The following is a 20,343-nucleotide window of genomic DNA, read 5'->3' on the forward strand; positions in this document are numbered from 1 at the left end:
TCAGTTTTAAGTGAGGCAAGGGATGCTCCCACAGTTTGCCTTTCCTCATGCAGCCGTTGAAGCATGTGTAAAGTGCTGTTCCAACGTGTTTCCACTTCATTAACCAGTTTAAGAACTGGCCTGTTCATCTTTTGCTGCACCTGTGTCAACATTTCTTTGGCAGAGGTGCTGCTTCGAAAATAGGTGACCACTTTTTTTTGGTACCTGATCAAAAGACTTTTTAACCATTGTGTTCAGTGCATGTGCAATGCAAACTGTGTGTCTCACTTGCAGAATCCTAGCACAAGCAATCATGTTTGCTGCTGCATCTGTGACAAGACACTTCACTTTATCTTTGATTGCCCACTCCATCATGACATTATTTTTCACCAGAGCCAGATTTTCCTCTGTGTGCCTGTTTGGGAACTTCTCAACATCCAACAACACTGTATTCAGCTTATCACTGTCATCAATGTAATGGCAGGTTATTGCAAGATATGCATCCATGTTGATAGAAATCCACATATCTGATGTTAGAGACACAGCGGTTGCTTTTTCTATGTTAGCCTTGGCCTTCCTCTTTGCTTCCTCATATTTTGAAGCCACCATTTTCTTTAAAGCCTTTTTGAGTTCACAAAAAAACATTAATAGTAGAAGTATATTATTATAGATACATATATATTATATACATTATACATAAAAATCCAACTGTGCTATACTCACCTGTCTGGTTGGGATTATATAGGAAGGATCAAGGGCATGGATGAGGCCCCTGAAACCCTCATCCTCAACCACTGTAAATGGTTGAGAGTCTTTTATGACCATGTTGACCATTGCCTCATCAACCATTTGCTTGCGAGATGCTATAATGAAAGAAGTTCATAATATACAGGGAGTGCAGAATTATTAGGCACGTTGATTTTCTGATCATATTTTTTTTCCAGGCACATTTGACCAATTCCAAACCACAGTAATCCTAATAACTACTATTGATTTAGTATTTAATAATGTATAAGTGATATATAATTGTTCATGAAGGCTGGAAATGAAAATCCCCTTATATTCAGGTGTGCAGAATTATTAGGCATGTTTTCTTTTACAGATACATTGAGCCTAAAACAGAGATTTAACTCAGACTGAAAAGTCAAAAAGTATTAAATGCCCATGAGAAGGATGCAATACTAATGCAATACTAGACATTGCAGTTAAGGCATGACCATTGGACAGTGAAATGCTCGTTGGGTCAGCAGGATCTGACAAAAACAGGTGGTGAAGAAAAGACACCTGTTAACTGCAAAAGAATTAAGAATTAAGGTGAAGAATTAAGGGTGAAACCATCAGGAACCCTTTAGTCTCCAGCGCCACCATTTTCCAGAGCTGCAACCTACCTGGAGTCTCCAGAAGTGCAAGGTGTCAGGATCTCAGAGACTTCAGTTAGGTAAAGAATCCTAAAAAATGACCCCCACTAGATAAGAATCACAAGCTGAAGTGTTGTAAAATACATGAAGAAGGTTTTTTTATAGGCTTTATGGACAGATAGGTTGAGAGTGACTCTTGAAGGACCAGCACCACATCCTCTAGTACCACTTTTTGAAGAATTCATCTTCCAGAATCTGGCAGTACGTTTTGGGAGTTCATTTTAGTCCATCCTGAAGTCCGTTTTGCAGAGATTAAACTATGGTTTTGTAGCATTAATTGTTGGAATAACTAAAAAATGTAAAACATGTGTACCTTGAATGCAATGTTTGTCGCTTTGGATAAAAGCGTCTGCCAAATGCATAAATGTAAATGTAAATGTAAACAATGAGCAATACATTTGTTACAGTATTTATTCATCTTTGTTCAGTGTTTGTTCATGTTACTTAACAAATGTTAACAACTTTTAATTTTAACAATGTATTAGTAGATGTTGAACTAAGATTAATAAATGCTGTAGAAGTGCAGTTCATTATTAGTTTGTTAACTAATGAAACCTTATTGTAAAGTGTTACCAATACTTTATACTTGTTTTATGGTGTTTTTCATTTTAATATTTAACCTCATTGAACTGATTCTGACTACTTTATATGTTTATTTTAGACCAGGTGGAAGTGACGGAGCAACAACACATACTAAATGACATAAAGAAACTCTGTGACTTCAAAACTCAAGAAACAAAAGCCAAAAAGCTGCACACCTGCTCTCAGTGTGGAAAGAGTTTCCAAAATAAAGGAAACCTTAACAAACACATGAGAGTTCACACTGGAGAGAAACCGTATACATGCACTCAGTGTGGAAGGAGTTTTAGTCAAACATCAGCTCTCAGTAATCATCTGCTCATTCACACTGGAGAAAAGCCATTTAACTGTGATCAGTGTGGGATAGATTTTAATTCGTCATCAAATCTAAAAAAACACCTAATAGTTCATTCAGATGAGAGACCTCATGTGTGTTGTGACTGTGGGAAGAGCTTTTATAGAACTGGTGATCTGAAACGGCACAAAAAAAATTCATACTGGAGAAAAACCTTACAAGTGCTCATATTGTGACAAGAGTTTCACTCAGTCTGCACACCTGAAAGAACATGAGCGACTTCATACTGGAGAGAAGCCGTACCACTGCACTCAGTGTGAGAAGAGTTTTACACATTTATCAAGTCTTCAAATTCATATTAAAAAATGTTGTAAGTGAGCAACATTTGTTTTCTTGTCAAATAGTAAAAACTGTGAGATAATGTTTTTTTCACTCATCAGTCAACAACTCTTACAGTGTAAATAAAGCCATTGTGTTTTTATTTTCTGTCAGGATGGATTGTGTGCTAAAGTTATTTCTAGAATTGGATATATTCGTGTCATTTCCTTATTTACTTGACGTCTGTTTGTAATGAAATTATGAGAAATAAAACAGTAAAAACATCTCGTTTTGATTGAGCTGTTTAATGAACAGAGAATTAATGATATAGTTTTAATCACATGAATGTGTAATATTTTTGGGTTTTGTTTGTGTTCATGTCTTTGTAATTATGCTCCTTGTCCAGGGGTCCATTCTTTGTACGTCCCTAACTCGGTTAGCTGGATTTGATTGTTGACGATTTGGTATGATTCGCAGCTGATTTCATGTAAACAGGATTAGATCGCATCTTGAGATGATACTTAAAATCTGTCCCAACCACTGCTACTTTATTACAAGAGTTCATTACTGAACCAGGGGCAATAATCATTTTAAATAATAATAATAATATAAAAATGTATTTGAAAATAATATTATGTTGTGTAAAAGGTGTATAATACTATAGACACAGCCACTTGATAGATAGAATAATTCGTTTATAATTGTTATTGGAGTCTGTACAGTTACTCTGAGCCATGAGTGACTCTGAGTGATGACGGATATTATGGGAGTGGCTTGATGCCAAAAAAAACACACAAAAAAACATTTATCATTTATTTATGTTGGTTTGGTCTTTTGGCTGTTTCCTTATGAAGGTCCAGAAATGTGTGGGTTTTTTTTTGTGTGATTTGTAGATATGGGCAGATCGAGGCTTCTGAAGCGCTAAAACAGTTGAAGCAAATGTGCCATATTGTTTCGAAGCTTCGAATCAATCCGACACCCGTCTCTACGGCGACATCTGAAATAGAGAAATAACCTTGACAATGATCCATGTAAAAAAAAAAAAAAAAAAAAAAAATTTTAACATCTGTCTGACAGCTACATGATCTTGTAGCTTCCTCATTGTGAATAACATCATTTTTTGTGGTCATTGTGTCATATTTGTTACATAACATTTTTATTCACAAATTTTCAAAAGACTTCTTTTTTTACGTATAATTTCTCCAGCTTTTTGTCCTCTGCAGTCTGCACCCCTCAAAATGCCAGGATGAGTGATCCTCAAATGGTGCATCAAGGCTAGCTGCCTATCACAATACACACATCTCACTTTATTTGGTGTTTCCAAATGGAAATGCTCCCACACCACAGACGTATGGCATCTCTTGTAATGGAAAATAACAAAGATAACTTCCTATCCTAATTGACAACATCCTCATGCTGGGAAAATTTTATATACACAAATGCAAGTTCTTAAAGGTGAAACCAAGATTTTATTAATTTAACAAATATTAACAAAACCATAGCCCCTTTAATGTTTTTTGTTTTTTTTTATTATGATTTGCCTGATATATTTTTCTACTGTACTTTCAAGAACCTGATCTGTATTTTGGAATACAAAAATGTTCTGTTATTGCCTTGCTGTTTGTAAATGATTATTTGTTCAGCTATAAAAACGTCATGGAGCCTCCATTTTTATCTATTCTATTAATATATCTATCTATACACTCTAAAAAAAAAAGGAGTGTATATATAGGCTCGTAATCATAGGGGAACCTTTTTTAGTGCTATATAGCACCAATTTTGGTGCTTCAGTGGTTCTTCAGCGGTTCTTCAGAGGTGCTATATAGCACCTTAGTCAAAGAACCAGTGAAGAACCTCCGAATGACCGCTGAAGCACCAAAATTGGTGCTATATAGCACTAAAAAAGGTTCCCCTATGATTACGAGCCAAGAACCATTTTTGGTGCCATACAGAACCTTTTTTTTTTTTTAGAGTGGAATCTATATAATTCTATATCTCTAACTTATGCTGTGCTATCTGTCACTATCTAACTTAGCCTATATGAATGTGTCACTATATCTATCCTATCTGTCACTGTCCTATCAGTCAATATATCTCATTTAAATATAGCCTAACTAACCAAAGTGCACTATAAATCTCACTTATATCACAAAATCACTGCTATCACAAAATCTCTCTCCTCTCACAAAAACCCACCAGGTGAAGATGGATTTACTTCACTTTTAAACTGTGGTGAATTAGGTTCATACAGATGTGTGACTGCGTGGTTTGTTCCCGCCCCCTTTAATCAACGCAGTTTCGGCAGGCGCCACCTGATGAAACACTTCAAAGCTTCTTTTAGCCATAGTCACGTGACATGGGTGTTTCGAATCATAGCTCGGAGCAGTGTTTCGAAACATCTGCGCTTCGGGATCTCGGCAAAGCGCCGAAACGTCAGTTTCGCGTCAGCCATCCCTAGTAATTTGTCAAGTTTTTGGCCAGTTGCTTTTGTAATTATATGATGTCGTTACATTGTCTTGACGCCAGCCAATCGATGCATTACGGATCGTGGTTTTTGAGTATTGATGCATCTGCCCTCTTCAGGGAACACAGGAACGCGCAGTAATCTTAGATAATTTAATCCAGATATTTTAATCCAATCCGCAAATTCGTTTGAAGAACCAAATTAGCCAGAGATCAGTTATCAAGATTAAAAGATCTGGTATCTGTCAAATCATCTCAGATGTATTAAGCGAGGTAAGAAGAATGGACCCCTGTTCACATTTGTTGTGTGATCCTGCCATGTGTTTCATTGTCATGTGATTCCCTTGTCCTCATGTGTTATCTTCTTATGTTTTTATTGGCGGTTGGCAAACCACCTTATAGGTGCTTTACCGCCACCTACTGGACAGGAGTGTGGAACAGAAGATTTGGCAGGATGTGAGGAGAATTTTTTATATATATATATATATATATATATATATATATATATATATATATATATATATATATATATATATATATATATATATATATATATATATATATATATATATACATTAGCCCTAACTTTATACTCGCTCCATCAGACCTCTTTCTGTAAAAAATGTTATTAATTGTGTATGTATTTTCCTCAATGCTGTTCCAAGGATGTGAAATTTGAAAAAGTGAAATTTATTTTTAATTTGTCAAGTACTTCTTTTAATTAGTTTCTTCCCTTTTCATATGCATTACAATCCATCTGTCCATGTTGGACAGATTCTGGTTGATTGCAATGTTAACACATTCCATTTGTATGTCTACCTAACAGATGAAGTGTCTTGTTAAGCCCTGTGTGTCCTATTCTGAGACGTGTGATAATCCTTTCTTCACTTCTATTTTTACTCATATCTCTTTTCATGATTTTGATTGATTTTTTGCATTTGGCAGACGCTTTTATCCAAAGCGACTTACTTATTACAGGGACAATCCCCCTGGAGCAACATGGAGTAAAGTGCCTTGCTCAAGGACACACTGGTGATGACCGCTGGGATTGAACCAGCAACCTTCTGTGTGTCAGTTCCATGGTTTAACCCACTGGACCACAATCTCACACATAGTAGATACGCATTGGCATTTTATGCCAAAAGAGCTTTGAATATTATAAAAATGTCTTCCTGTGTAATTAATATCCCAATATTCCTGCCATATTTTTTTAGTTTGATCCTTTATTATTGTTTTAGCCTCAGCTTTACTTAATGCTATCTGCAACATATCATATGCCTTTTCGATATAAAAAAAGACATCTACTACCATTTATTTATTTGTCTGGGCTTTCCTAATCTCTGATTCTAGATATAATATAGAATCCATAGTATTTCTTCCTTTACGGAATCCACTTTGATATGGTAGAGCAAACCTTTACTTTCTAAAACATATGCAAGTCTCTCAGTTACCATCCTTTCCATTGTTTTCCCTAACTGAGAGGTTAAGGCTATTGGCCTATAATTTGATGGGTCTGACGAATCTTTCCCATGTTTTAAAATCGGTACTATAACTGATTGCTTCCATGCTACTGGGATTTTGCCTGTTTCCCATACTCTGTTAAATAATCTTAGAACTTCAGCAAGTGAACTATCATCCAAATGAGCTAACATTGTAAAGCATATATTGTCTTTTCCTGGAGATGTTTGCCGTGCATTTAAAAAGGCTTTCTTTAATTCAAACATATTAAAAGGTAAATCTGTATTATCCCCTAACATGATTCTTTTGTTTGCTACATTTGTATTTAGTTCAAGTATATTTTTCCTTTCTTGTTTAGCTTCATCTGATACATTTTCAGAACATTGAATCTTCACTAGCACTTGCGCTATCATCTCTGCCTTATCTAAATTACTAATTGCCATTTTACTGTTTTGACATAATACCGGTGTTTCTTGTTTTCTTCTTATGCCACTCATTCTTCTAATCATTCCCCAAACATCTGATAAGTGAGTCTCTTTCCTATACTATTGCAATAATCAGGGGCGCCGCTAGCAATTTTGGGCCCTATGAAAGAATATGGTGTTGGGCCACTACCACACCAACCTAGTTATCCAAAATCTTTGTCTGCAATTTAATAATACTGACCAATTAAGCTCCGCTCGCTCAACCCAGAATGCCCCAATTGGCTGATGAAACATTGATTAAAATTAAGATAATGTATACAAAACTAAATTTACTTTAAAGAAAGGCTTTCTACAAAACTTAATGAAGTGGTCAAAATCATGTCTGACCCACTCCATGTCTCCTGGCATTGCGCAACTTATGATGTGTCCTTTCTCACTCATACTGTTTATTTGAAGAATTTATTTCACACACTTCATCATTTTAAAGACAAAATTAACAATAGTTACAGAAAGGTTATTGTGTGTAAAAAAGGGAAACCTCAAAGAAGCTACTGAAAGCTTTTAGGAGGGGCCCAATAACACCATACAACATATAACATACAACATACAAGAACAGAAGCTCAATCCATAAACACACATAAATATAAATACAACAAGACAACACTATAACAAACAGACGATCCCGGCACAAATGTAACACTTTCAAAATTATCAAAAAGTATATGTTAAAAGCAGTTTATCCTTAAGGGTTTTCTTGAAAACGGAGACAGAATGCAACAATTTAAGGTGTTCACTGTTCACTTTTCATAATCAACATAGATTGACCGATTGACAACATAGATAGACATAAAAAATAACATTATAATATTCAAACATAAATATACAGCTAAATACCTTTTCTTAATGGCTACAACAAGTATAGTAGCCAACAGTACAGAGAAATTTCATGTCGTAGTGGGATTTGAGCGTGACCGGGTCATGAGTGGAGCGTTTTGCTGGATTTTGCCGGAAATGCAGAAATAAGCCTGAAATTTTTTATATTTGTAACTCTTTGGTAGATTATACATTTAGAATTTCTATTACATTACTACTAGTACTGTTACTACTAATAAAACCAATCTCTGGGGGCCCCAAAAGTGCGTGGGCCCTTAGAATCGTCCCAACTTTCCCCGTGGCAATAATTCCTCCAATATTCTCGTTTTGCTGTTCTTATATTTTACTATTGCTGGTGCTCTTTTATATTGTATCAACGTGTCTAATGAATGATGTTTCTTTAACTGTCTAAATATTTTATTTCTATTTTTGACAGGTTTCCTACAGTTTCCATCCCACCATGGAACATTCTTTTCCCCCTTACCCTCTTTAGTTTTTGGAATTGTTTCTTCTGCTGTCTGTATAATTGTGGAGACCAGTTTTTCATTAAACTCATCCACATTGGTCGGATGTTTCCTAAAAAGTTCTTCACATCTACTTTTTATTTAGTATTCAGCTTTATTAAAATTCCATTTAGCTATTTTTATTGATTCATCCTGATATACTTTAGTGATGTGTCGTTCATGAACGATTCGTTCATTTTGAACAAATCTTTAATATGACTCCGGACTACCGAGTTGTCTCAGAGAGTGATTCGTTCATTTTGTGTTGACCGCGCATGCGCATTACGCAACATATGGGTTCATACGAGTATCGAGTTCGGGTTTGAGTCTTTCGTTCTTCCTGTCAGTCCCATAGAGTCTATGCTGTCAGAAGCGGAAACAGAAAAGATTAGTTCTTTCGAGTCTCGGGTTTGAGTCTTTCGTTCTTCCTGTCAGTCCCATAGAGTCTATGCTGTCAGAAGCGGAAACAGAAAAGATTAGTTCTTACGAGTCTTTCGGGTTTGACGTTTGAGTCAAACGTTCTTTTGCCACGTGACTTGTCACCGTATTGAACACTAGTTCACAACCTTTTTACTATAACAAGCACATAGTTATTTTTTTATTTAATTTTTTTATATATAATTCTCAGTTAATATCAGACATATACAAATATGGGAAATATATTGACTATTCAAGTCTAACATCACAAATTCAAGTCAATTAGACTATTACTCGTTTTGAATCAACTGTAATGTATTTTTCTCTATTGAGTTGTTATATAATTTTGTTGTCCTTGTGTTATTAATGAATAAAAATCAGTTTAAAAATGTTACCTAAACCTTTGTAACATAGCTTATAGGCCTATAGCACCTATACAAATACAACCCCAAATCATAAAAAGTTGGGACAGTATGGAAAACGCAAAAAAAAAAAAAAAGTGATTCTAAATTTACTTTGACTTGTATTTCATTGCAGACAATATGAACAAAAAATATTTCATGTTTTGTCTGGTCAACTTCATGCCATTTGTAAATATGCATCCTTTCCTGTCATTCAGACCTGCAACACATTTAATAAAAAGTTGGGACAGTAAAGCATTTACCACTTTGTAATGTTGCCATTCCTTTTCACAACACTTAAAAGACGTTTAGGGACTGAAAACACCAAGTGATGAAGTGTTTCAGGTGTAATTTTGTCCCATTCTTCCTGCAAACAAGTCTTAAGGTGGGCAACAGTACGCTTTTACACAGAGAACGCAGTTGCGCTTCAAAATGTGCCACACATTCTCTATTGGAGACAGGTCAGGACTGCAGGCAGGCCAGTCAAGTACCCGTACCCTCTTCCTCCGCAGCCAGGACTTTGTAATGTGTGTAGAATGTGGTTTTGCATTGTCTTGTTGAAATATGCATGGACGTCCCTGGAAAAGATGTCTTCTTGAAGGCAGCATATTATGCTCCAAAATCTCTATGTACTTTTCAGCATTAATGGTGCCTTCACAGAAGTGCAAGTTACCTTTGCCCATACCATGACAGACCCTGGATTTTGGACTTGTTGCTGGTAACAGTCTGGATGATCCTTTTCTTCTTTGGTCCGGAGCACACGGCGTCCATTCCTCGCAAAAAATACCTCAAATACTGATTCATCTGACCACAGTACACGTTTCCACTGTGTGACGGTCCATCCCAGATGCCTCAGAGCCCAGAGAAGTCGACAGCGCTTCTGGACACTGTTAACATAGGGCTTCCTTTTGGCACAGTACAGTTTTAACTGGCATTTGTGGATGTAACTATGTATTGTGGTACTTGACAAAGGTTTGCCAAAGTAGTCCTGAGCCCATGTGGTGATATCGCTTATAGATGAATGATTGATGCAGTGCCGCCTGAGGGATCGGAGATCACGGTTGTTCAGCTTAGGCTTGCGCCCTTGTCCTTTACGCACTGAAATTCCTCCAGATTCCTTGAATCTTTTAATTATGTTATGCACTGTTAAATGTGAAATATCCAAATCTCTTCCTATCTTTCTTTGAGGATTTTTCAATAATTTTCTCACGTATTTGTTGGCAAACTGGCGATCCTCTGCCCATCTTTGCTCCTAAAGGATTAGACCTTTCTTGGATGCTGCTTTTGTACCAAATCATAATTACAATCACCTGTTGACATCACCTGTTTCAAATCACATCATTATTTAAAGGTCCCATGGCATGAAATTTTCATTTTATGAGGTATTTCAACATTAATATGAGTTCCCCTAGCCTGAATATTGTCCCCAAGTGGATAGAAATGTTGATCGGTGTAAACCCGAGTTCTGGCTGTCTTTCTCTGCCTTTGAGAAAATGACAGGCCAGACGAGCCAATCCTGAAGTCTCCTGGTTTGACGTCCAAGCAGGAGCGGTTTCCTCCCTTTCCTCCGCCCAGAGAATCTGCCACACCCATGCAAACACTCGAGAGATCATGGCTTGTGAACGCTGGCAGTTTCTCAGTGTTTGGATGTACAAATGAAAACATTAGTCTTTTTTCAGTTCCTTCTGATCTGTGATCAGTGATTTCTTATGTGAAGCTAATTATTTATTATTCGTGCACACGCAGCGGCTTCTCTCTCTCCCGACAGAACGGTGTTTTCGTGTTTTCTATCTTGTGAGTCAGTGTTTTTGTACGTCCTCGTCGCGTCTATCTGTTCTTAAATGTGCATACAGTCGGGAGTTTCTGCTCAACATCAGCAGTAACATCTTTAGAGATAAACCTCATGCACGCCGAAGCTCGGCCTTCAACATCCCCGACCCCCAGTACTGCATCTGGCCACAGCGGAGGCACCAAACGCGGCGTGAGATTAAGCAGAAGGGGGTAAGCGTGAGCATATCTGGGCTAGCCAGCTTTCCCCACAATAAACTGGATTACATTCGATTACTGCTGTTGTGTCTTTGTTTGCGCTGTGTAAGTTACTCAATGCGCGTCACTGATGCTTTTCATATGATTGGAACATATGTAGAAATAATACTTTAATCAAACTTACTAACTCGTTCATCTCGCTGTAATGGTACATTGCATGTGTTACAAAGTTGGTAATAATGATGAAGACGGACTCGGTGTGACTGGGACTCGTGTTTATTCAGAACTATCAGATACAAACACAATAAACTCGCGCTGACAGACAGCGCTCTCACAACTCAGTAGTTACTATAAATAACTTTGTTAGCAATCGCTCCGTCTCTGGTACATTAGTGATGTCCGGTTCGCGAACGAATCATTCTTTTGAATCGGTTATTTTTAGTGAACCGAACCAGTTCACCAAATCGGACTGAATCGTTCTAAACGGTTCGCGTCTCGAGTCAGCGCTGATCCATAATTTACTAAAGTTACTAACTTTCTGACATGAGTGACAGCCCCTCCGACTAGAAATAAACTAATAACCGGAAGTATATGCTAGTAACTACAACAGTTCACCCTGAACTGAGACATGCTGAGAGAACTGATGTGAAGTGAACTCAGGTCCGTCTCTCTGGCAGCAGCTCGTGCGTCGTAGACCTTGTTAAACCACGCCCCCTCCGCTCATTTAAAATGCAAAGATGTCAGCCAATCACAACAGTGGGCGTTTTTACTGAAGTCTCACAGCAGACACGCCTCTTGAAACAGGGCAGTCAGCCACAGGGCAAACAGCAGTATAGACAAAATGCCTTTTATTTCTAAATTATGACATTTTATGATGTAAAAATCATACTAACAATATAAGTACACCTCAGGAAACACTATAAAATAATAGAAAAATGCCATGCCATGGGACCTTTAACAATTTTACCTCATTACTAGCCCTAAATTGCTCCTGTCCCAACTTTTTTTGAAATGTGTTGCAGGTCTGAATGACAGGAAAGGATGCATATTTACAATGCATGAAGTTGACCAGATAAAACATGAAATATTTTGTGTTCATATTGTCTGCAATGAAATACAAGTGAAAAGTAAATTTAGAAATCATTATTTTATTTTTATTTTTTTGCGTTTTCCATACTGTCCCAACTTTTTCTGATTTGGGGTTGTACTTGCTATTGGATCCTTGTCTTCCTGCGCTATCCGCGTGACAGGTTTAACTAGGGAGTAAGGTGAGATTTGCTGTCTTTCATTTGGGGTTTTCTTTGGTTAGGTCAGTTATATCTTATTATATCCTTAGTAAGAGGTACTTTTGTTATTTTGGCCTGGACCCCTCCTGAAGATTCACGATTCCATATCTTCTGATTATAACCCCTCTGTGAATAAAACATCTATTTTTATTTGCATAATTTCATCTGTGGTGTTTATGTGTGAGCTGGGACGGGAGAAGGGGACGGACGGTAACCATTTTTTTTTAGCTATTTTCTTTTCGTTATCATTTTGTCATAAGCATTCCCCAACCCTAGACTGGGGGAGTTCGTGACAATTCAAATAAAGTAATCTATGTCAATGCATATTGAAACAATCAAATAAAGTTATTTGCGTGAGTGCATTTTGCTTATTATTGCCTTTCATTCACTTTAAGTTAATGGTGTTGTTTTCACAGTTAATTCATTTATCGACTGAAATTTGCGCAACTAAGCACACATTATATGCACTGATCAACAAACACGGTTATATTTTTTGGCCTACTATAGAAAGAGTAAACCAGTCTTATCAAGTCCTTGTTTATTGTCCTTGTAAACTCGTTGATTTAAAATATAATCTGCATGCACAATAAACTACAGTAAAATTTATTTAAATCTCTCAACAGAAAGGTTTTTGCGGGGTTTTAATAAAATGTATTTAATAACAGTAGTCACAATAAGCATATTTACAGTGCGTGCCTCAGACTTGCGTCGCAAACTCAATCATCCTCGGTAATCCTCGGCAAACTTTGACAGCTGGTTGAACAGGCTCATTCGGTTCTTTTTTAGTCGGACGCGCTCAGGGCCGTCGCTAGTGGGGTGAAAGGTGTGACAATTATAGGGAGCCCACTAAATCCAGTAGTTATGCTATATATATTTCCCTACTCTTATGAATCATTATAATATATACATTTGTATGCCTGAGCGTTAAATGGAAACCACAAAAACATGCAATTTAGTTAAAGAAGTTTTCCAAATTTCTCTCTCTCCCCCCTCCCTAAAAATGGTTTAGTCCGATTAGGCTATTTCAACAGAGAGACCCAATAAAATCGCAATCACCCCAGCTAGTGAACAGAACCAATCAGAGTTGAGGCTGCTCTGAGAACAGTTGAAGTTAGAAAAAGTTAGAAGTGAAACTGACTGAAATGTCGGGAAAAAATATGGGTACAAATAACGTCATGAAAAGGAGAGGGAGGCCAGGAGAACTGTTTAATCAGTCTATCAAAACTTTCTTTAACTAGACAGGGGTGCGTTTCCCGAAAGCATCGTTGGCCATCTATGGTCGCAAGTTCCGTCGTTATCAGCATAGTTCAACGATTTGGTGTTTCCCGAAACCATCGTTCCAACGAACGTTCGCAAATTGCATCGCAAACTTGTGTGGTTGGAACGACAGCTCTTGACCTGTGGTTAGAAGTATAGTTCCTTGTTAGTTTGTCGTGTCGACGTCATTGATTTCGCAGCAGCTGGGATGTGTTCTATTCAGAGCTATCGACCCTATAGCCTATTTCTTTCGAAGGTTTCACCATCCACTTTAAGTAATTTGGATGACTTAAAGTCGAGGTGCCTAGGTTTTACACAATTTGCTTTCTTCATTACAAATTATTTGAAACGATATAATAGCGTGACGATCGCAATTATTCTCCCTTCGAAGTGCCCCCCGAAAGGATTATTTATGCTGGTTGGGACGCAGTCTTGGTTTCGTTTGTGCGAAGAAACGAGTGTGCAAGTGAGTAGCTTTGTTAAATTCCCAAAGACAAATTGTCATATAACAATATTTTACAAAAAGGGGTTTACCCTTAAATATTAAATTGTATCTGTACTGTAGCATTACACATACGCAACACATGCAGTGCTTAGCGCTAAGGAAATGTAGGCAGATTCAGATTTATTTTATTCTGACATTTAAACATTTAACAAATGATGACATAAATCAACATAAAGTCTGAAAAGGAATAGGCAGAAGCATTTATTTTTTGGGTGATTTCTGCCCAGGATTTTTTTTTTTTTAATCAGCATTTGTTACACAATTTTTCAGCTTTGAAAATAGCTGTTTTTTTTTATTCTCCACCTCCTCCAAAAGAACTGTAACTTCATTTTTTGAAAATTGTGGTTTTCGCGTCATTTTCATATAGGTCATATGAACACATAGCTGTATGGCAAGGGGACTTAAATAGGTAGGCTAATGATCTTAAGCAAAATATGCAACAGGTGTACACAATAGTATAACAATCACAGTGATCATTGATCAACAGTAAAACCCATCATTTATTTTCATTTTAATTGTGCTGATCTATCAATATTCAATAAGAAATTAATAAATATGAAATTGTGAAATTAATAGTTATAGATTTTTGGGATCAGAGAAGACAACATTGTGTTTATATATGTTTATATTTTATTGTTCAAAGAATGAATGTTGAGTTGTTAACGTAATTACTCCACATCGTCACTAAGAAAGCGCAGTCGAAAAGAGAAAAGAACCAAATTTACAGCAGGTGGCGATATGTGCTCATAGCACCAATCCACCATTAGATCGAAGAAGAAGAAGAAGAACGTCATAACGACAGCTCCAACCAATGTGGTTCAAACCATGGGCTGCGTTCGAAACCGCATACTCATTGAGTAGGTACTCATTTTCAATAAGTACTTACTTAACGAGCTCTAAAAGAGTAGGTACTACATTGCCTGATCTCGTTAAGTATGAATGCGATCCGCACTTTATGCGCCATGTTGACGTTATCATGTGACCTACGACGTTATCTCAAGCGCAACAACTTGAAAGACGAGTGACAGGTTTAATTCATCGATCTATAAATATCTTAATATTGATTAAAATTGCTAATTTTGTGGTCTTGTTGAAGAAACAGCTGCCCATTTATTTTGTGATATTAACCCTACTAATCTGACCCAGTTTTATCCTTACCCAAGTGATCAAGTGATCTCTTGAATATGGCCTAAATCTCCTTTTATATTTTCCTTTTTCTTGTTAAATTTAACTCCTGTTTCATCCCTCAAGCTTATGAAATAATATTTTAATGCATTATGATGAATTATTCAAAGATATCTAACTTTGTTATTGTTTTTTCTTTGTATATAATGTATGCAAACCCATATTTGTTTTATCATTATGATTGTTAAAGATACAACCATGTAATTATAAAATAAAAGATATGAGTGACAGGTGCAGTGAGAGCTCAAAGCATCAGTAACTCCACAGCGCGACCTGTGCGGTTTCCCTCAGTGTCTGCACAGAGAAGTCTTTTAGCTTCTCGAAGATCTCACCTTTGGAGAAAACTGTTGATTTTATACTCGAAAAATGTAAGTATCACTATTCAAAATTAAGAATACCCCAGAATAAATTGCATTGCTAGCCCACTAAAACACTTACAATAATAATGACAAATGCTGACCAATACTAAATTATATTACTTTTTTTTTATTATATCGTTTTAGTAAAATAAGCAAAATACAATTTGTCATATGACATAGCGATGCATGAATACACACTAGAAAAAATGCAGCCGCTGTGAATAGCCTACATATCAATTTTCAGTCAAGCAATGAATTAATGCATGAGTTATTAAAATATTTTATTTACTGACAACAATAGGAAACATGAATTAATGAGTAAAAGAATGAATAAAAATAAACATCACAATAAATTAATAAAAGTCAACAACACATGAAACAAAGCTTTATTCAAATGTATTGTTCTAACAAACTATCATGCATTTACAGCCGGTGAACCCCACATCTGCTTCCATCTCAACACAGCTGTGTCAGTTCTGAGGCTTTATATTGATGAAGCAGTTGACCATCATGAACACCTTCGCCTGTCCTAGCCGTCCATCATGTCCCTCCTGGACCCCACAACCCTGAAGCAAGAGTGGAGAACATGTGCGGGACAATCTGACTGCTGATGTCTGCTCCAAACATCCGTGTGCCTGCTCTCCATCAGCAAGACGACTTAAAACCTTTTACAATTCATGTTGTCAGCATCCCATTTCTTGCCATATTTAATTTAATATTTTTACAATTACATGCTATTTGTATTGTAGCTTTATCACTTTTGTGGTGTAGTGGACTAAAGCAGAAGGTTTCTGCTTGGATCTCCGCAGCCGTCACCACCAGTGTGTCCTTGAGCAAGGCTCATCCACAAAAGCTCTGCAACAAGTGATGAGAGATCAAGAATCAAAAAGTGCTGTAATAACTCAAGTGCTGAAATAAATTCAATTATTTTCTATGGTATACTTACTCAAAGCCTTTTATTGCAGCATTTCTCTTTCCAGCTTCATTAGCCACTCTCCACTGGATAAGGCTGCGTGTGTGTTCATCAGTCCCTGTAACATCCAAACAAGATTTAATGTTAGATCTGTCATTTATGTGATAAAGTAAATATACATCAAAAGGTTGATGTGTATACTTTGATAGCGGACTTGTTATTTTGTGTTTCAGCCAACACAAACGATCCTAAATTGGTCAATAGACAAATGAAATCTAAAATGCATCTTCAGTTGTGTTAATCTGTTTCTTTAAATCAGTAAAATAAGCATGCATGTGTGTAATGCAAAGTGCTGACAAAAGCTTAGGCCAAATCAATGACATGTCTGTAAAAATGTCCCCTGTCAAATGTTAAACGCACATTTAGGAAACGTCTATATTGCATATGGTTAAGAGTGCATTCACACCTTTTCTTTAAACAAACGTTTATCAGGTTCTTGTCCAGAGTTAAAGCAATGCTTTCAAGAAAATGATGATTAACAAATATTCAGAAGTATGTGTGCTTAATGAAGCACGCCTGGTGCGTTAGCTATATGAAAATCAAATGTTTTACAGCTATTTAATATCTTTTAATATATCAATATTTAATATATATTAAATGTCTTAAAACCAACAGTTTCCTCGTCGGTTGTTAAATATGTGAACTTTAAATACAATTAACAGCGGTTCAGTTTGTTGTACTTACACTTGAAAACAGCTGCGTCTCCGTCCTCCGACATGTTCGGAAATGATGATTTCCCAAGGCCTCATGGGATATTAAAGTGTCCATCGGATGCACACTTCAGAATCTGGGCGGATGCAGTCAGCCATCCGGGGATTTCTCGTCTATACTGTTTTATAAATACTGAGGTTTCGGACATACTACTCCATTCACATACTGTTTCTCTTACTCTATAGTAGGTATGTATGCATATTCGGACGCAATTTAAGTACACGCACGTCCGAATCTCGCGAGAATTAGTTTATCCGCCCGGTAGTTCTCGCCTACTCTTTTATGAATTCTGAGGATTCGGACATACTATTCGCTCGCCTACTGCTTTTTACATACTATATAGTAGGGAAGTATGCGGTTTCGAACGCAGCCATGGTTTTGCGACACAGGTACCATGGTTTCGGGAAACAGTAGTGACTAGCTAGTTGATTTCTTTAAAGATGCATCGTACTATGGTAGTTAAACCAGCGAGTTGCATCGTTGTACGGGAAACGCACCCCAGGTCAGTGCACTGTAGCCATGCAGTCAATTTGATGGGGTGCCATGTCCCGATCATTTCACTGCCTGATTTGCCGCCCGCGCACTCCAGGACTGTCACATCTTTGTATAGCATATTTCAAAGTCCTTTTTTTGCGCTATTATGTAGTTTGTTGGTTTGTATAACATGCAGAAAAATAGATATGCATATGCGTGTCACAAGGATTACAGACTTGCCGGCTGCTGATGTGATTTTTAAAAAAATAGCCTACTGTCAAGAAAACGCGAATAGCCTACAATTCATTGCTATTGATGGATTTATTAGCTTTATTTAATAAAATAGCGCATTATCTTAATAAAAAATGAAGACATTGAGAAACTTAAGTGGTGGTTTTATTTTACATTTGGCTGCATTCATTTTAATTTCGGAATATTTCTCAGATGTTAGACATCAGACTGCCTGGAAAGACATTTTATAGGCCTATTAATATTGCAGCTATTCCTACCTTTTTAAAGTTTATTTTATCATTTTACTAATTTCAAGTATTTTGTTATTTTGTTAGTTTGTCTTGCATAATTGCTTGATGACTTTAAACATAAGTTATTAATCACTTAATGCCATTGTTAGATAAAATATTTATATACAACTTTGCATATAGAATAAGTAAAAGCAATAACCTTTATTTACATTTATTTATTTGTCTTTTTTGTTATTTTGGAAGAAATCCTTATTAGGATTTCAACACTGTCATCCCAACCAAGTTAATAGCCAAACTTGGAGACCTGGGCATCAACACTTCAATGTGTAACTGGATTTTGGACTTCCTAACTGACAGACCCCAGAATGTTCGATCAGGATTCACCTGCTCCACATCCATCACTCTTAACACTGGTGTACCACAGGGCTGTGTGCTAAGCCCGTTTCTCTACTCCCTCTTCACCTCCGACTGCAAGCCTGTGTATGGATCTAATTCCATTGTCAAGTTTGCAGACGACACTACGGTGATTGGTCTCATTAGCAACAACGATGAGAATGCCTATAGGGAGGAGATCCAGCACCTGGCCACATGGTGCACTGAAAATAACCTGCTCCTCAACACCACCAAAACGAAGGAACTCAACGTGGACTTCAGGAAGGAGTCAGGAGGCACACACGACACCATCCACATCAATGGAATGGCGGTTGAGCGTGTCTCCAGTTTCAAGTTCCTGGGGATCCACATGTCGTGGACGACCAACACCTCCAGCCTGGTCAAGAAGGCTCACCAGCGCCTCTTCTTCCTGAGGACACTGAGGAAGAATCAGCTCTCCTTGGCTATCCTGGTAAACTTCTATCGCTGTGGCTGCGCAATAGAAAGCATCCTGACCAACTGTGTGGCAGTATGGTATGGGAGCTGCTCTGTTGCGGAGCGCAAGGCACTGCAGCGGGTGGTGAAAACTGCCCAGCGCATCACAGGGACTCCACTACCTGCCATTGAGCACATCCAGAGGAAACGCTGTCTGCATCGAGCTTGCAGCATCCTCAAGGACTCCTCTCACCCAGCCCACAGACTGTTTTCTCTCCTGCCCTCCGGCAGGCGTTTCAGGTGCCTCCAGACCAGGACCAGCAGACTAAAGAACAGTTTTTTCCCCAGAGCTGTCTCTTTACTGAACTCAAACCCCCGTTGATCCACTTCCCTCATATACTGTTAACTCTCCTACCTCACATCCGCCTTCACTTTGTTATTTGCACTACCGACTGTTTATTACAGTAACAACTGTTTACTTATGCATTTTGCACTACCATACCTTAACTGAATTATGCTCATTTGCACTACCGACTGTTTATTACAGTACCAACTGTTTACATTTGCATTTTGCACCGTACTTCTAACTGTAATATGCAACCACTTTCCACTGCACTTTTACACATTCTCGGATAGGTTCTGTCCATAATTAATTGCACTACCTTAATCCACTACTATATTCCCCATTTAGCCTAACATATCATGGTATAACTCTATCTGTAAAATTCTGTTTATAGTAATAACCATCTGTATATTATATTCATAGTACATATTCACCTTTAAATTCTGTTTATAGTAATAGCCATCTGTATACTTATTCACTGTACATATTCACCTGTAAATTCTGTTTATAGTAATTACCATCTCTCTATTTATATATATGTATATATATTCAGTACATATCCATGTCCTGCACTTATGCAACCGTTGTATATCCTGCACTTGCTGCTATTGCACTTCTGGTTAGACCTAAACTGCATTTCGTTGCCTTGTACTTGTACTTGTGTAATGACAATAAAGTTGAATCTAATCTAATCTAATCTAATCTAATTAGATGCATGGCACCAGATGTGGGCCTCTATATCTTATAGGCCGACCATATATGATATGAGTGGAGGGCGTTGGGGGTCCACATCAATGTTTTTTCAGGGGCCCAGAAGTCTTGTGTCATCAAACCGGAACTAAAGTT

The 20,343-nt window shown here is 37.3% G+C and overlaps 1 protein-coding gene across 1 annotated transcript in view; it reads left to right on the plus strand.

Annotated features, from left to right (window-relative positions):
* LOC307129956 (uncharacterized protein) overlaps nt 1-20,343 on the plus strand; it is a 236,371-nt gene that overhangs the window by 64,950 nt on the left and 151,078 nt on the right. The window lies entirely within an intron of this gene.

This window comes from Gobio gobio (assembly GCF_949357685.1).
Source record: "Gobio gobio genome assembly, chromosome: 8".
In the NCBI taxonomy this organism is placed as follows: Eukaryota; Metazoa; Chordata; class Actinopteri; order Cypriniformes; family Gobionidae; genus Gobio; species Gobio gobio.